This window comes from Sycon ciliatum, chromosome 10 (genome assembly GCF_964019385.1).
Source record: "Sycon ciliatum chromosome 10, ocSycCili1.1, whole genome shotgun sequence".
NCBI classification, from domain to species: domain Eukaryota; kingdom Metazoa; phylum Porifera; class Calcarea; order Leucosolenida; family Sycettidae; genus Sycon; species Sycon ciliatum.
Genome location: NC_088652.1, coordinates 20,022,480 through 20,040,858, shown reverse-complemented (window position 1 = coordinate 20,040,858; position 18,379 = coordinate 20,022,480). Strand labels below are relative to the sequence as shown.

At 47.9% G+C, this 18,379-nt stretch overlaps 2 long non-coding RNA genes across 11 annotated transcripts in view; one reads left to right on the top strand and one right to left on the bottom strand.

The window, feature by feature from the left end:
* Nucleotides 1–18,379, top strand: part of LOC135826416 (uncharacterized) — a 131,179-nt gene that overhangs the window by 77,801 nt on the left and 34,999 nt on the right. For 2 of the 10 annotated variants that reach the window (XR_010555287.1, XR_010555285.1), the window contains exons 9-10: nt 765–895; nt 2,220–2,757. The exons of 2 other annotated variants lie outside the window; for them this stretch is intronic. This is a non-coding gene — a long non-coding RNA (uncharacterized LOC135826416). Of the gene's footprint in view, nt 1–764; nt 896–2,219; nt 2,765–18,379 lie in introns of those variants that run through there. 6 more of the 10 variants (XR_010555288.1, XR_010555286.1, XR_010555283.1 and 3 more) reach the window with 6 other exon arrangements.
* Nucleotides 2,863–15,447, bottom strand: LOC135826418 (uncharacterized). Its single transcript, XR_010555290.1, has 6 exons — nt 14,327–15,447; nt 12,865–12,995; nt 10,922–11,054; nt 7,536–7,666; nt 3,721–3,976; nt 2,863–2,990 (listed from the first exon to the last, which is right to left on the bottom strand). It is a non-coding gene; the product is annotated as an uncharacterized LOC135826418 (long non-coding RNA).

Below are 18,379 nucleotides of genomic sequence, written 5' to 3'. Positions count from 1 at the left end.
GCGGGGCGATGCAGAGAGCTCGGGGATATACGATTTTGAATTTGCATATTTTTAAGACCTTTGATATCCTCTCAAATGTGTGTGCGTGTGTGTTTGGTAAGGGGGGGGGGGGAGTGCTGTATGTGTTTGGTGTGTGTGTCCACTCTAGATTAGCAACCCGCTCTAAAATGAAGTGTTACTTCATTGGCCACTGCACAATGCAGTTTTTCTGAACCTTGTCCTTACCCACTCTGCAGTGTACTGTGCTGTACTTGATCACGTTGTTACTTGATCACGTTGTTACTTGATCGCGCTGTACTTTATTGCGCTGAACTTTTTCGCGCTGTAAATAACAATTATCACGCCTTACTTTTTCGCGCTGAGTTGCTGGCGCTGTACTTTACCGCACTGATAGTCCTGGCGCTGTGAAATCAGGCACTGAAGTGCTGGCGCTGAAATGCATCACGCTGAAACGGTCGCGCTGGAGTGGCAAGTCACCCTTTGAATTTCTCTCCCCTCTCTCAGGGAGACCCATGGTACCCATGTGACCAGTTTCTGGCAGTGACTAATTACAAATGGGGGGGGGGGGGGAGGTGTGGATTACTCTCCGTAAAGAGGGGGTGCTGGGTTGCAGCTCGGGGTGAAGCAATGACATCAGACCTCGACAGCCTCTTAGCTCGCACCCCATAAAGAGGGGGGGGGGGGGGCTGCGTCTTGCGCCCTGTAAAATACAGTGCTCTTCAGTGTCCTGGGTCTTTCTTCTGCTTGGTTCTACTTCCTTTCAGAAGATCTACCGCCATACCTCTGGAAACGTTCTCCTCACCTCCAGAAGCGCCGTTCATTTCAATAATCACAGCCATACTTGTTCCTGTATTGCCAGCTGCTACATTCTGTGATCCAATGGACATTCTACCAAGTGAGTATCCGCTGCTCCGAAAGAGATTTTGAATAGTTCAAAGTTCTACTATTGTTTATTTTTTAAATCCACTACAAAGCAGCATCTCTGGAAGGTGATCCGGATTTTTGATACACGATTTTGAACTTGCATATTTTAAGACCTTTGATATCCTCTCAAATGTGTGTGCGTGTGTGTTTGGTAAGGGGGGGGGGGGGTAGCTGTATGTGTTTGGTGTGTGTGTCCACTCTAGATTAGCAACTCGCTCTAAAATGAAGTGTTACTTCACTGGGGCAGGACAAAGTGCAGTTTTTATGCACCTTGTCCTCACCCACTGACTGCATGCAGTGTGGTGAGCCCATATGTGCGATCATTCCCAAGTCAATATGAAACAAGGATGTCGAGCCAATAATAATAATAATAATAATAATAATACACCATAGCTCAGTGGTTAGAGCATCGCTAGCTACAAGCGAGGGTCCCTGGTTCGAGTCCTGATGGTGACAGTCAATTTTTTCTTCAGACTTTTCCCGTTTGTCTCTTTCCCTCAAACTAGTGAAAATAATAATAATGATTTTAGAATTGCGATCAACAGAACGAGCTGAACCGACATTTCACAAAGGCTTTTATTGTATTCAAAAAACGAGTGGCTACGAAGGCAGTGAAGAACATGGAAGAAAGAAAAAATGTGATATGGAAGAAATGATGAACAAAAAATCGTACTTCGAACTAGTTTTCGCACGACACTCCTCAGGAAGCTACGTTGTACTAATGAAAAACAATCCAGAAAGATACTAATAAAGAGAAATGGAGTGAGAAGAAACAACACCTATGAAAATGATGATCCTAGCACTAAGGTAATAACAGGAAAAACTGCGAAAGCACTTAACAAACTTGTCAAGTGTTCTCCGAGGATGGAGAAAAGCCGTCTTGCAAGCTCGTGTCAGGCAGTTGCAGACAGTCGAGTACTTATAGTACTGTAACTCACTTGTCTTCAGCGAAGCACACATTCTGTTTTGTCTGCATGATTTATGCTGTACGACTCGTACCACGCTACAAGTACCAAAATTGCCGGAAATTTCCGCAATTTGACCACAGTAATACTTTGCTGCAATTTTTGACAGACCCCGCAATATTCCCTGCAATTTGTGGCATTTTACCTCGCAACGTTTTCCGCGATATTTCTGAAATTTCTCCTCGAGTTTCTGGAGGGACAGATTCTTTCCTTGAATTCAATTTGGTCTTGTAACGTGTAACAGTATGGATATATAGCTGCAGTGTCTGTACAGGAGATTCACAGTGCATGACTTCTCTGCATGTCCATATTGTGTGTTTGTTTCTGCAGGAAGAAGGACAGCAGCCACCAGCAAGCCGGCGAAGAAAATTCAATAGTATTGTGTGTGTGTGTGTGTGTGTGTGTGTGTGTATCCTGGCTCTGATTTTCACACCTGAAATGACCAGTCAACCGCCCTCAGCCAATCAGAGCTCAGCAAGTGTTTCCTTCTTGGCTTGCTGATGGCTGGTGTTGTGTCTGCATGACGAAGGAGAAATAAGCCGGAAAAGTCTACCCTCATGCAGAAACAACAAGAGTTCAGAGGCCATCAGTGTCCTTCCTCATGCAGAAACAACAAAAGTTCAGTGCTTCTCCTTTTCCTTCCTCATGCAGAAACAACAAGAGTTCAAGCCGAGAAGAAAAATGCAAAATTCTGGCCATCCCAAACCCCGACCACCATCCCCTCCTAGAATGATTACTTTTATAGCCTATCCTGGCTCTGAACTTCACACCTGAAATGATCAGTCAACTGCCCTCAGCCAATCAGAGTGACTGCCCTCAGCCAATCAGAGTTGAGCAAGTCCTAGCAGCATTTGCAAAGTTCTCAACTGCAACTCTGATTCCACCTGATGACAGTCAATCAATCATATTTCTACCTATCATGCCAAGAACACAAGTACTAGCACACAGTCTAACAAGATAGCAGCTACCATGGCTACTCAGTCACTTTGCCTTAGAGTCAAGTATGAGAGAGTGCATGCTGGGGAGTGTAGCTAGTCAGCCATGCATTAGCTGATGACACACCCATCACCATACGCACACAGAACACAAGAACGGCAGGGACTGCAGGCAAACACACAGAAAGAACACAATCATGACGGTATAAACAAAGCAAGAACAGAATCACAGCTGCACACACTCGATCCATCAAGAAGAGAGAGAGAGAGACAGACAGACAGACGGGGGGGGGGGGGGAGAAGAACAACACCAGTGCGATACTACAGTCCATTTCAAAACTATAGACGCGTACCTAGGCAAAAACCGTTATGTCAGCATCTATACCAATTTTCGAAATTGGGCGTCTGTTATCCAATCGTTTAGAAACTATATGAGAGTAATTGTGGAGCGATCCTGAGCAATATTCCGAAAACTATTCTCAAAAAGGTCCAGCCAAATTTGAAATATTTCAAAACCCCTACGCGTCTATAGTTTTGAAATGGACTGTACAAGCGCAATGACCGCACCGTTGCACTTCAAGTCACTAGTGGCTAGAGAAGTGATGGCAAGGGCAGTGCCACAGTATGCCAATCACTGAATATTCATGATAGGTTGGCACCACTGCACTTCCAGTATAGCAAGTAACACAGTATTGATGTACCAGTGCATACGTCCGCTCAGTACAACATGCAGCAGCAGCAGCAGCAGTGTTACAAGTACAACATGTAAGCATTGCAGAAAGTGCTACATAGCCACTTTAAGAGCTATAATGTAAACATCACTGGAGCTGTACATGAAGTGAACAGCTGCAGCAGGGTATGATTTCACGCAGCTGCACAGTTGACCCGGAACTTACGATGACAGGTTCAGACAACATAATACTCTCAACTTCAGTTGGCTTGGTGGTTTCGGATGGCTAAGATCATCAGAGTCTCTCCAATACTGGGCAAGCTGGATCCACTGAGGTTGTGAGATGTAGTTTTCAGACAAACTAGCAGTTGCCATATGCAGCCATTGACGCCCCAAGTCCATGACAAGGCTGTGTGCCCTTGTCTGCGAACAAGACCTCTTTTCAGGACTTCACGAAAACACTGCCGGTGAACCTGGCCAATCTGCACACACACACACATTCATGCACACACGCACACGCACACACACACATAGACACACACAATAAAGAGATTAGGATGCGCATCACATGCACACCGAATGGCCATGCCATACGACATTGTGTGGGTGAAACCCTCCAAGGTCCAGCCAGACAAATCATGACCGGCAGTCCACACACGCACGCACACACATACACACACACACACACACACGCACACACACACACACACACACACACACACACATACACACACACATACACACACACACACACACACACACACACACACACACACACACACACACACATACACACACACATACGCCTGAGTGTATTCAGTACTTTGTGGAGCATTTCCCTGTGTTGCGCACATGTTGCTTGTCGAGACTCAACAATAGCTGGAAAATGAATGCAAGCACATAGAGTAGTGTGTTCTGTCCCCATGAGTATGCAGAGGTGCAAGTTCACATACACGCCGAGTGTATTCTAACACAACACGCGCAACGTGGGTGACGTGTTGACGTGCAAATGCAGCTACACGCGTTCACAACGAAAGCATCATAATCTCTCTAATGATGTTTCAGTGTAATCAAGCTACTTGTTCAAGGACAGTCAAATCTAGCCTACAAGTTACAACCTCAAATCATTCTGTACCATCAAGAGTGCATAGTCCAATGCAGCCATCCGGCATTATCGATGATTTTCACAGAACGAAAAGGTTTAGTTACGACCATCCCCCCCCCCCCCCCCCAACGAAAATTGTATCGACTTGACAGCTAGAATGGATTGATGTTTCGACTACCAATATTTTTCAAAACAAAACTCTCCCCAACACACCCACGCATAAATGAAACATTTCCGTTTTGTATAACGGAGAGATTATTATAGACGGCCCGGCCTAACGAAGAATGCAAGTCAGTGTTCTCGTGGTCCATGGCGGATTGTTTCCGAGGACCTCAGAATTTTGTGGCCATTCGGCTCATTGATCGAACATGCATGGACAGATAAAAATGCAAAGATCTTCTACATCTTGCATAAGGTAATTGAAGTCGAGCAACGGACGATAGATTCATGCGTCCTGAGGTTGACGAGCCAACACCATAATTATTATCATGAAGAGTACATAACAGCCCAGATTGTGCAACTCCAGTCTACGAGGTCTACAACAGCAGAGCATCACGTCACGTGACCAAAACCCGGACACACTATTTGCACCCTTTGAACAGCTCCAGGGTTGTATGCCACCCTACTTCGGGTACAACTCTCTGGTGGTCATTCTGCACTGCTTTCCCACATAACCTATATAGCTACTGAAGCTGAACCTACTGATGTGATATGAAACTCTACCGTCATCACAGCACTGAATAAAGATTGTACACGCAGTTGCACACTCATGTCAGTCTCTCGGAAAATGTACTCACTCTTCAATCAAGAGTGAGTACATTTTGAATCAAGAGTGAGTCTTGATTATCATACATGTACAGTATGCATCTCCCCCCCCCCCCCCTCTCTTTACGGAGTGCAAGCTGCATCTCCCCCCCCCCCCTTTACGGAGTGCAAGCCGGATCTCTCCCCCCTCCCCCCCCCCCCCCCCTACGGAGTGCAAGCCGGATCTCTCCCCCCCCCCTCTCTTTACACAGAACTTAGCAGCTGGCAATACAGGAACAAGGATGGCTGCGAATATTGATATGAACGGCGCTTCTGGAGGTGAGGAGAACGTTTCTAGAGGTATGCCGGTAGATCTTCTGAAAGGAAGTATAACCAAGCAGAAGAAAGACCAAGGACACTGAAAAGCACTGTATTTTTACAGGGTGCAAGCGGCAGCCTCCCACCCCCCCCCCCCCCTCCCCTGCCTCTTTATGGTGTGTTAGCCAAGAGGCCGTCGAAGTCTGACGTCACTGCTTCACCCCGAGCTGCAACCCTGCATCCACCCCCCTCCCCCACCCCTCCTCTTTACGGAATGAAAGCGACATCTCCCCCCCCCCCCCCCTCTTTACAGAGTGCAATCCACATATCCCCGCCTTTTTACTGAGTGCAAACCGCATCTCCCCCGCCTCTCTACGGAGTGCAAGCTGAATCTCCCCCTCTTTACGGAGAGTACCCCCCCCCCCCCCTCTTTACGGAGAGTACCCCCCCCCCCCCCATTTGTACTTAGACACTGCCAGAAACTGGTCACACGGGTCTCCTTGAGAGAGGGGAGAGAAATTCAAAGGGTGACTTGCCACTTCAGCGAGACCATTTCAGCGCGACCGTTTCAGCGCGATGCATTTCAGCGCCAGCACTTCAGTGCCTGATTTCACAGCGCCATGACTATCAGCGCGGTAAAGTACAGCGCCAGCAACTCAGCGCGAAAAAGGAAGGCACGATAATTTACAGCGCGAAAAAGGTCAGCGCGATCAAGTACGGCGCGATCAAGTACGGCGCGATCAAGTACGGCGCGATCAAGTACGGCGCGATCAAGTACGGCGCGATCAAGTACGGCGCGATCAAGTACGGCGCGATCAAGTACGGCGCGATCAAGTACGGCGCGATCAAGTACGGCGCGATCAAGTACGGCGCGATCAAGTACGGCGCGATCAAGTACGGCGCGATCAAGTACGGCGCGATCAAGTACGGCGCGATCAAGTACGGCGCGATCAAGTACGGCGCGATCAAGTACGGCGCGATCAGGTTCAGCGCAATAAAGTACAGCGTGATAAAGTACAGCGTGATAAAGTACAGCGTGATACAGTACAGCGGAAAGTCAATACTTGTACAGTAATAGTCACAACAGGCGATGTTCATACACACAGTCATTATAATAAATTGGCGCTGAGAAACATGGCGCTTAGATCTGTGGTGCTGAGATCTGTCGCGTTGACACATTTGGCGCTGAAATATATGGCGCTGATTTATGTGGCGCTAGTCTGCTGGCCCTGAAGTACACAGCACTGAAATATGTCGTGCTGTAACCTTCAGCGTTTAAGTTCACGGCGAACATAAACGGTCGCGCTCACCTGGTTGACGCTGAACTTGACTGTGCCGAAATGGCATGGAATCATTTAAAGGAATTATCTAGGATTGGAAAGATGGCTCGATTGGTCATTGAACAACGGGTGATCCCCTCTACGAAACACTGGGTTGACTTGGGAATACAGAAAGGAAAGCAATAGATGGATACTAGTTAAGAGCAACTATTATTATATTATTATTGGCTCAACATCCTTGTTTCATATTGACTTGGGAATGATCGCACATATGGGCTCACCACACTGCAGTCAGTGGGTGAGGACAAGGTGCAGAAAAACTGCATTCTGTCCTGCCCCAGTGAAGAAACCCTTCATATTAGAGCGGGTTGCTAATCTAGAGTGGATACACACACCAAACACATACAACACCCCCCCCCCTCGTGTGTGCAGACATTTGAGAGGATATCAAAGGTCTTGAAAAGTTGCAAGTTCAAATTCGTATATCAAAAATCCGGATCAGCTTCCAGAGATGCTCATTTGTAGTGGATTAGAAAAAAACTGTAGCAGAACTTTGAACTATTCGAAATCTCTTTCAGACCAGCGGATACTCACTTGGTAGAATTTCCATTGGATCCCAGAATGTAGCAGCTGGCAATACAGGAACAAGTATGGCTGTGAATATTGAAATGAACGGCGCTTCTGGAGATGAGGAGAAAGTTTCCAGAGGTATGCCGGTAGATCTTCTGAAAGGAAGTATAACCAAGCAGAAGAAAGACCCAGGACACTGAAGAGCACTGTGTTTTACAGGGTGCAAGCCGCAGCCCCCCCCCCCCCCCAACTCTTTATGGGGTGTAAGCCAAGAAGCCGTCGAAGTCTGATGTCACTGCTTCACCCCGAGCTGCAACACCGCATCCCCCCCCCCCCTCTTTACGGAGTGCAAGCCGCCCCCCCCCCCCTCTCTCTCTCTACGGAGAGTACTCCACCCCCCCCCCCCCTCCCTCCGTCCATTTGTACTTAGTCAAGTCTAGTTCACATTCTACGGGGCGTGACGGGACGCGATGTAATAATCAACGGGAAGCGACGGGACGGTCTAACGGCGTCCAATATGAACACCAGGAACGGGAACACAACCGTAGTACCGTACAGATCGGGAAGCGAGGGGAAGAGTTGGATCGATTCAACTTTTCATACCGTAAACGGGGACGCAAGCATACAAAACGGCTGCAATTTGAGTGTGAACAGGAGACGGCGTAGTGCGCCGACTACTCCTAATTCTTAATTGGAAATGTTTAACATTTCGAACACTGCGCTTCCCATGATAACTCACAGAATGGCCAGCACGACTTGAGTTGAATTTTAGCAAGATAAGATCTCATGTCATTTATTGTATTTAGGGATAGTTAAGGAGCATGACAGATGAACTATTCTATCATTTCCTGGGGCTATTATTTGGATGCCACAACTTTCAAGGCGAATTTTTTGGTCTTCATGAAAAACTGGTATCGTGGACTTGATTCCGCTTCTTTCAAGGAGAAATAATTGAAAAGAAGTCCCGAGAAACGAGAAATTAGGTCCGAAAGTCACCCCGTCACGGACCGTGCCTTATGACTCGTGCCGTTCCCTGTTGAACGACTCAACAACTGCAGCAGGTCGTGTGGTACGAATCATACAAGATTTTACAGCTCGGTCTAGCATTCCAGACAGGCCCTTACATCCCGTACCGTCAGCGTTCCGTCCAATGTAAACTAAGCTTCACTGCCAGAAACCGGTCACATGGTCACATGGGTCTCCCTGAGAGAGGGGAGAGAAATTTAAAGGGTGACTTGCCACTTCGGCGCGACATTTTCAGCGCGGTGCATTTCAGCGCCAGCACTTCAGTGCCTGATTTCACAGCCCCAGCTTCTTCAGCGCCATGACTATCAGCGCGGTAAAGTACAGCGCCAGCAACTCAGCCGGAACACGTAAGGCGTGGTAATTTACAGCGCGAAAAGGTTTAGAGCGATCAAGTACAGCGCGATACAGTACAGCGCGATAAAGCACAGCGTGATAAAGTACAGCGTGATACAGAATAGCACGATACAGTACAGCGCAAAGTCAATACTTGTGCAGTAATAGCAAGAGTACATAACCCCAAGAGTGTGCAACTCCAGCTATGGGGTCTGCGACGGCAGAACTTCACATCACGTGATGAACCCGTGCACTCTGTGCATGATAGATACTGGGTTGTACGCAGCCCAGCTTTGGGTACAACTCTCTTGTGGTCACTTTGCACTGTTTGCCAGCATAACCTTTTGAACCATGTCACGTGATGTGAAGTTCTGCCGTCGCAGCACAGCATAGAGGTTGTGCAGGCAGTTGCACACTCTTGGGGTTATGTACTCTTGGTAATAGTCACAACAGGCGATGTTCATACATACATTGCATAATAAATTTGTGCTGAGAAACATAGCGCTTAGATTTGTGGCGCTGAGACATGTCGCGCTGACATATTTGGCGTTGAAATATATGGCGCTGAGATATGATATTCGGCGCTAGTCTGCTGGCCCTGAAGTATACAGCACTGAAATATGTCGCGCTGTAAAATTTGGCGTTTATGTTCACGGCGAACAGAAACGGTCGCGCTCACATGGTTGGCGCTGAACTTGACGGCGCCGAAATGGCATAGAATCATTCAAAGGAAAAATCTAGGATTGGAAAGATGGCTCCATTGGTCATTGAACAACGGGTGACTCCCTCTTCGAAACACTGGGTTGACTTGGGAATAGAGAAAGGAAAGGAATAGATGGATACTAGTTAAAAGAGTACTGTAAGACATGTTATTATAACGAGTCGCAAATTTAACGATTGTCCAAAATTCATAGGTTAACGAGAAGATACGTTAACGATCTTGCAGTATTCTGCCATATCCACACACAGCATATATGAAGCAGTACGGCCTCAACGGATCTTATTATAACGAAGAAATGTCATCCGTTAAAACGTTAGATTTGCTTCCTCGTTATATATACATGTCTTACAGTAACTAATATTATTTTATTATTCAAAGGATCAGTTGGGGAAGTGAACCGCCTGAAAAGAGAAAAAATCGCCAGACCCACCAGGACTCGAACCCGGGACCTTGCTTGTCATGAGCAATGCTCTAACCACTGAGCTATGGGACCAGGCTGAACCTAGAAGGCGCCGACAAGTTTTCACTCCAAAGGCAGCTCACAACACGTGCCACACATACTGATGGCACTTAGGTCTTTCTCCCTCCCCCAGGGGACCAACCACGGTCAGTTTCACGTGTTGTGAGCTGCCTTTGGAGTGAAAAACTTGTCAGCGCCTTCTAGGTTCAGCCTGGTCCCAAAGCTCAGTGGTTAGAGCATCGCTCATGACAAGCAAGGTCCCGGGTTAGAGTCCTGGTAGGTCTGGCGATTTTTTTCTCTTTTCAGGCAGTTCACTTCCCCAACTGATCCTTTGAATTTGAAGTTCTCCCAATCCTTTCAAAAAATTTATTATTATTATTATTTACTCAGATGGAGAGCCAAGGTTTAATTTATACAAAAGAGAAAGACCAAGGAACCACAAGTTACGAAGCTACAAGTTAGTTATTGTTATTATTATTATTATTGGCTCAACATCCTTGTTTCATATTCATTTGGGAATGGTCGCACATACGGACTCACCACACTGTAAAGCGGGTGAGGACAAGGTGCAGAAAAACTGCATTCTGTCCTGCCCCAGTGAAATAACACTTCTTATCAGAGCGGGTTGCTAATCTAGAGTGGATACACACACCAAACACATACAGCACCCCCCCCCCCCTTACCAAACACACACGTGTGTGCATGCATTTGAGATGAGGATATCAAAGGTCTTGAAAGTATGCAAGTTCAAATTCGTGCATCAAAAATCCGAATCAGCTTCCAGAGATGCTCCATTGTAGTGTATTTAAAAAAAAACGATAGTAGAACTTTGAACAATTCGAAATCTCTTTCGGAGCAGCAGTTACTCACTTGGTAGAATGTCCATTGGATCACAGAATGTAGCAGCTGGCAACACAGGAACAAGTATGGCCCTGTGAATATTGAAATGAACGGCGCTTCTGGAGGTGAGGAGAAAGTTTCCAGAAGTATGCCGGTAGATCTTCTGAAAGGAAGTATAACCAAGTAGAAGAAAGACCAAGGACACTGAAGGGCATTATATTTTACAGGGTGCAAGCCGCATAACCCCCCCCCCCCCTCTTCATGGGGTGCAAGCCAAGAGGCCGTCAAAGTCATGACGTCACTGCCTCACCCCGAGCTGCAACCGCGCACCCCTCCAGCCCCCTCTTTACGGAGTGCAAGACGCATCTCTCCCCCCTCTCTTTACGGAATGAAAGCCACATTCCCCCCCCCCCCCTCTTTACAGAGTGCAAACCGCATCTCCCCTCCCCCCCCCCCCTCTTTACAGAGTGCAAGCCGCATCTCCCCCCTCTTTACGGAGTGCAAGCCGCATCTCCCCCTCTTTACGGAGAGCAATCCACCCCCCCCCCCATTTGTACTTAGTCACTGCCAGAAACTGGTCACATGAGTCTCCCTGAGAGAGGGGAGAGAAATTCAAAGGGTGACTTGCCACTTAAGGGTCGGGTTCCACTGCGGCTCCGCTGCTCCGTGGCACTTGGCTGCATGCAGCGGAGCAGCGCGGTTCCACTGACACTCGCCATTTGCGGTACCGCGGTCGTGCTCCACACTTTTGATGACGTTTCACCCGCCTGCGCGCGCGCGCGCGAAATCCAAAAAATCCTCGTGTTCTGGCCTGCGCTACGAATTAAAATTTGAATTTTAAAATTCTGGCGTACAAAACAATGCAAAGTACGGGAAACAGGTCGAGCCGCGACTGCGGCTCGCAGTTTTTGGTCAAGAATCGTAGCAAAAGCTCGCGGTTAGCCGCGGACTCGCTGCTCCAGCTCGAGCCGCGGTCACTATGGTAATGATGACGTTTCAAGCCGCGAAAGACGAGCAGCGGAGCCGCAGTGGAACCCGGCCCTTAGCGCGACCATTTCAGCACGATGCATTTCAGCGCCAGCACTTCAGTGCCTGATTTCACAGCGCCATTATCAGCGTCATGACTATCAGTGCGGTAAAGTACAGCACCAGCAACTCAGCGCGAAAAAGTAAGGCGCGATAATTATTATTTACAGCGCAAAAAGTAAGGCATGGTAATGTACAGCGCGAAAAAGGTCAGCGCGATCAGGTACAGCGCAGTACAGTACAGCGTGATACAGTACAGCGCGATAAAGTACAGCGCAGTACAGTACAGCGTGATAAAGTACAGCGCGATAAAGTACAGCGCGATAAAGTACAGCACGATAAAGTACAGCGCAGTACAGTTCGGCGCGATAAAGTACAGCGTGATACAGTACAGCGCAAAGTCAATACTTGTACAGTCATAGTCACAACAGGCGATGTTCATACATACATTGTATAGTAAATTGGCGCTTAGATCTGTGGTGCTGAGGTCGGCGTTTATGTTTGAACATGTTCACGGCGAACATAAACAGTCGCGCACACCTGGTTGGCGCTGAACTTGACGGCGCCGAAATGGCATGGAATCATTCAAAGGAATTAGAGTGGATGCACACCCCAAACACATACAGTCAGTGGGTGAGGACAAGGTGCAGAAAAACTGCATTTTGTCCTGCCCCAGTGAAGTAACACTTCATATTAGAGCGGGTTGCTAATCTAGAGTGGATACACACACTGAACACACCAAACGCACACGGCACCCACCCCCCTCCCCAAACACACATGCACACACATTTGAAAGGATGTCAAAGGTCTTGAAAATATGCAAGTTCAAGTTTGTATATCAAAAATCCGGATCAGCTTCCAGAGATGCTCCATTGTAGTGGATTTAAAAAAAAACGATAGTAGAACTTTGAACAATTCAAAATCTCTTTCGGAGCGCAGTTACTCACTTGGTAGAATGTCCATTGGATCACAGAATGTAGCAGCTGGCAACACAGGAACAAGTATGGCTGTGAATATTGATATGAACGGCGCTTCTGGAGGTGAGGAGAACGTTTCCAGAAGTATGCCGGTAGATCTTCTGAAAGGAAGTATAACCAAGTAGAAGAAAGACCAAGGACACTGAAGAGCACTATATTTTACAGGGTGGAAGCCGCAGCCCGCCCCCCCCCCCCTTATGGGGTGCAAGCCAAGAGGCGTCGAAGTCTGACGTCACTGCTTTACCCCGCGACCCCCCCCCTTCTTTACGGAGTGCAACCCGCATGTCTCTCCCTCCCCCCCCCCTCTTTATGGAATGAAAGCCATATTTTCCTCTCCCTCTCCACAGAATGCAATCCACATCTCCCCGCTTTTTAACGGAGTGCAAACCGCATCTCTCCCCCCCCCTCTACACGGGGTGCAAGCCACATCTCCCCCTCATCACGGAGATAAACCCACATCCCCCCCCCCCCCCGGTCTTGTAACCAAGCCCATGTGCAAGTTTGGTGTTCTTTTGCTAATGTTCTTGGCCACTGATTGCTTTGCACTGGTGTTTTCAGGAACAAAATCGCAGGTCTTGTTCCCGCTTCTGTGGAGTCGTGAGCGTTTAGAGTTAGGTGCGACCCACGTAGCTACTAGCACATCATGACCGTATTTTCCGGGGTGTTAGCCGCACTTTTTTTAACGCCGAAAATAACTCAAAAATTGCCCCTGCAGCTTAGACTCCAAATGCTGGCCATGGATCAACCAGTGATACAGCGTGCCATGAACAATATGCATGTTTATCACTTTCTTACAGTGCTGGCAACTGAAATCCGACCCCTTAGCGATGCGTTCGCATTCTAGCGGTCTCAATTTCGTAGTTTTACTATCCCGTGTTGGGTGTTTGCGATGTGAGCGCACCGCACCGCTCACGGGTCGGATTTCAGTTTCCAGCACTGTAGTATTGACTCCCATTGATTTCCGCTATACCTAAGCAGTCAAATATTACTGCATATTTCCTGCATATTTCACTCCTTAGACCTTTTTAGGGCCATATTGACTGCTTTTATTTGACTGCTTGTGGGTTGCGCAGTTGAACGGTGCTGCCTAGTGCAGCATGGTCACCGTATGAGTAGGTGATGGTGCAACGGTTGCACAGAAATCCATCATTGCAGCTGTACGATCTCTCTATGCCGTCAGTTCCGCATGAGGGACAAACTAAGAAGCATTTGCTGGAACTTCAGTAGTGCTTCTCAACTTTTTAACCATTGCTAAATGTCTCGTATGCACTAGTACCCATCAAGTTTGGATGGCCAAAAATTCAAAATCTGACGTGCGTCTTATACTCCGAATGTCAAAAAAAGATACAAATTTTGGCCCGAAAAGGAAAGTGCGGCTTAGACCCCGATGCGGCTAACACCGCGGAAAATACCCGGAAAATACAGTACTGACCTCCTTTCAGTCACTAGCAAAGTGACCCGTGGACATGAACTCCATCCGTTTCCTTGCAGAGACACTTGTACATGTTTGCAGGTATTTACGTGCCAAGCGTACCGAAACCACCGTGCAGCCATTCTGTGTCCAAACGTCAGGCTTTCCGTGGGCAAAGGTCAGGCATTCCGAGGCCAAACGTCAGGCATTCCGCGGCCAAATGTCAGGCATTCCGTGTCCAAGCAGCAGGCATGCCGTGGCAAAATAGCAGGCATTCTGTGGCCAAACAGCAGCCATTCCATGGACAAACAGCAGCCAGTCCATGGACAAACAGCAGCCACTCCATGCAGAAACAAGAACTACATCCAATTGTCACTGTGTGCAGCCATTGGCTGAAATTGTTGTTCCAAAATTGCTTGCTATGAGGCAGTTGTAACCAAGCAGAGTTCAGCTCTGGTCCATGGACCCATGACAATGTTCTTGTAGACGTTCCGTGAAGTTTGTAGCAACTTCTCTTGCTGTTACAGGGACTCGCATGTCCACCCAAAGCTACATTCAAAACTAGCCATTAGACGTCGGGTGGGGGACTGTGGAGGGAGTAGAATTCCACAGCTCTAGGTGAAGAGAGTTAGGCCATGGCCATAACAACGCTGATACTATTATCCGGAAGATGTGCCGTGCTCCTGACAAGATTGGTGTTCACAGCTGTTAGCGGTCGCTTGAACTAGTAAGCGAAAAGCTGTTCGCTCGTCACAAAGCCTCAGTTTCCAAAACGTAGCGCACGGTCACGAAATTCAGTGGCGGCATCACCGCGCCAGTAGCGCACGGTCACGAAAATCAGTGGCGGCATCACCACGCCAGTACTACCCGGTACCCTAACATTGTGAGACATTGCAAACACTCGAAGAAGGAGAGATTAGAATGTGAGCACTGAATCATGGTCGAACGGAGATTGAGTAGATGCACACAGTGAATAAAATCCTAACAAAACAATTATAAAAAATACCTAAGGAAATCGTTCAAATGATTTCATGGGTCAATTTTTTGCCGCCGACTGTCCCAGCTAAGCTAGCCTGAATGAAGATAGATTAGTAATAACGGCCGTAACGTAAAAGTCGTTACACCACCACCGATATGGCAGTACTGCCGGTTGCATGCAGATCTGCATATGACTTCGAAGTAACAACACGTTACTATCGTTAGTTGCCCACGATACGGTGGTAAACGTTCCAACATGCACCACTACTTTTCACTAACATAAAGTAGATCTACGTGTAGTTGCAGCATGTAGTGTGAAGGTGCGAGACTACACAAATTGTAGGAGCGAAAAGACGCGTTTCTTCCCATGGTATACCATGCATCATGGTACATGTTTTCCATGGTGGGTTGCAAATAACAGTGCAGTGGGAGCTCACGTGTCTGCCTACTGCCTCGTGCGTGCCACAGCCATTTTGGTCGTGGCAAAACTTATCTTCTTTCAAGGACTCTAAGTCTTGAAGGAGATCCAGGAATTAATTATTTGTCGAAAAACTCGCCCTTCGGCGATTGCGCCCATGAGTATGATGACATTGTTGCTCATGAGAAATTCGATCGCGAATGCCTCGATACACCAAGGAACACACGAATTGAGGTTTGTGTAAGTTTAGATTTGGGAAGATGTTCGAAGCAAGACAACTGAGCGTCTTTCAGCACGCCACTCGTGTTGCTCAGTGCGCGTTCAACATTCCCCACAAACCTCCGTCAAATTAAACAGTGTTGTCACTTCATCAAACTCGTCAACGCTTCGCGTGTAGTGTGGCGAATACGGACTAGCGCACCCACGGCTAATGCTGTTCTCACCAACTGTCTACCCAAAGCCATCAGATCGTAATCCCCAACAGCCGTCAACACAATCATTCACCCCGACACAATCGCACTCTATGCACTTGGCTCTTTCCGTGTGGCAGGGTTGAACAATTCGTCGAGTATCGACAATGTTCCGTCCACACCGCGACAGCGAAACATAACCACCAAACAAAGTCAATCCACCGCGTGAGTCACACGAAATTCATGTGCAAACCTTCTAGTTCAAAAATACTCTCACCTTCCATTATTCATATCACGCATACCGCGTACATGTTCAAACAATCGAAAGAATCGGAAATTGTTCAAGAGCAAATGGTAGCAAGCCTGTCAAAGCAAAACCAACAGAATGACCAAGTAGCGCTCAGCTCACTACTTCACTCCGACACGATCGCACTAATTGCGCAAGGCTTTTCCGTGTGGTGTGGTGGCGTTCCTACGGGTGTGGAAAGCTCCATCTCTAGCCGAGTCTCACGCCACCCTGAAATTTTTCCCTGCACTCGTACCCCGAAGGGATATCGTTATTTCGCCTCAGCATCCTCACTCTTCCGTTCTCATGCAGAGAAACACTGCCACTCGAACAAACGTGGGAGTTACTCGAAATTCATGTGCAAACTTTCTGAATGACGTTTCACTACTCTCTTTATCCCCATCATGCCTCGCCCGCGTGTTCCGTGTTGTGACAAACACGAATAGCCTTCAAGTCACTTGCCCTCGAGTCGACTCTTTCGCACTGTCTGTGCTTTTCCGCCTGTCCTGCTCAGATTTTTCGCCCGACAATCGACACGCTTTCCATCTCACACATGCAGCCCAGGAACTAAACTTTTCAGACACTACTTTCACGTCATCACATCGAACCTTACGAGCCGTCAGCACACTAACCCCTTACGGGCAAATGCCTGCACCACTCCACCCATGTTCGTCGAGAGTGAAAACAGCCTCCAACATCAAACCCTCTGGAGAGCACACTCGATTCACACGCACACCTGGTGAGTGCTATTCATATCCTCACTGCTCAGCCTCGTCCACGTAATCCTAGGCATTGCCGAGATCTCACGCCTCCCGCTCAGTTCAATGAGACCAGATCGTAATCCGCGGCCACGACTTTCCCCTGTGCCGTGATCAGAAATTTCGGCAGACAATCGACACTTTTTTTCCCCTCACACATGGGAATCGCCTTTTCACACCCTACGTCACCTCGACGGTAACGACCTTCTCGAGCCATTCAGCCGCCAAGGCATTGAATCTGTCGAATCAGATTTCATCACTACAAAATCATCATCAAAAACTCAGCCGTGCAGGAGAGCACACGAAATTCGTGTGCAAACCTTCGGACCTACTTGTACACTGGTCGAAGTCACCCAGGCCCTGACCATCAACTCGAACACCCACCCTCTCATAGGTAGCACTGCACTCGCACACCCCATCATCTATCGACCCTTCGAAAATCGCCGTGCGCATTTTGGTACTTCTCGGACTGGACTTACCAGTGCTAAAGTATAGCAAGGGTTGTTTAATTTTTCCTTCCAGCCTTTGCCCGCACCAATTGCCGCCACTGACACTCGGAGGCAATTTCTTGCGTCTTTTCCGTATTTACACCATAGGGAGTTAGCAAATTCTCGGACTTTGACATTTTTGACGGCGTGGCGTGGCGTGTGCTGTGGTGGCGTTCCTACGGGTGTGGAAAGCTCGGTCTCTAGCTGAGTCTCACGCCAACCAGAATTTCTTTCCGTGCACTCGTACCCCGAAGGGATATCGTTATTTCGCCTCAGCATCCTCACTCTTCCGTTCCCATGCAGAGAAACACTGCCACTCAAAATCTCAATCAAACGTGGGAGTTACTCGAAATTCATGTGCAAACTTTCTGAATGACGTTTCACTACTCTCTTTATCCCCACCATGTCTCGCCAGCGTGTTCCGTTTTGCACCAAGCAAGAATAGGTTTCAAGTCACTCGCTCTGTCTGTGCGATTGCTTTTCCGAACGTCCTGTTTAGATTCTTCGCCCGACAATCGACACGCTTTCCATTTCACACAGGTCAGGAACTAGCCTTTGCCGACGCTGCCTTCACATCATCACATCGAACCTTGCGAGCCGTCAGCACATTGACCCGTACGAGCTTTTCAGCCGCGAACTCCATGCACCACTCGACGCATGTTCGTTGAGAGTGAAAACAGCCACGAACATCAAACCCTCTGGAGAGCACACTCACATGCAAACTTTGTGAGTGCTA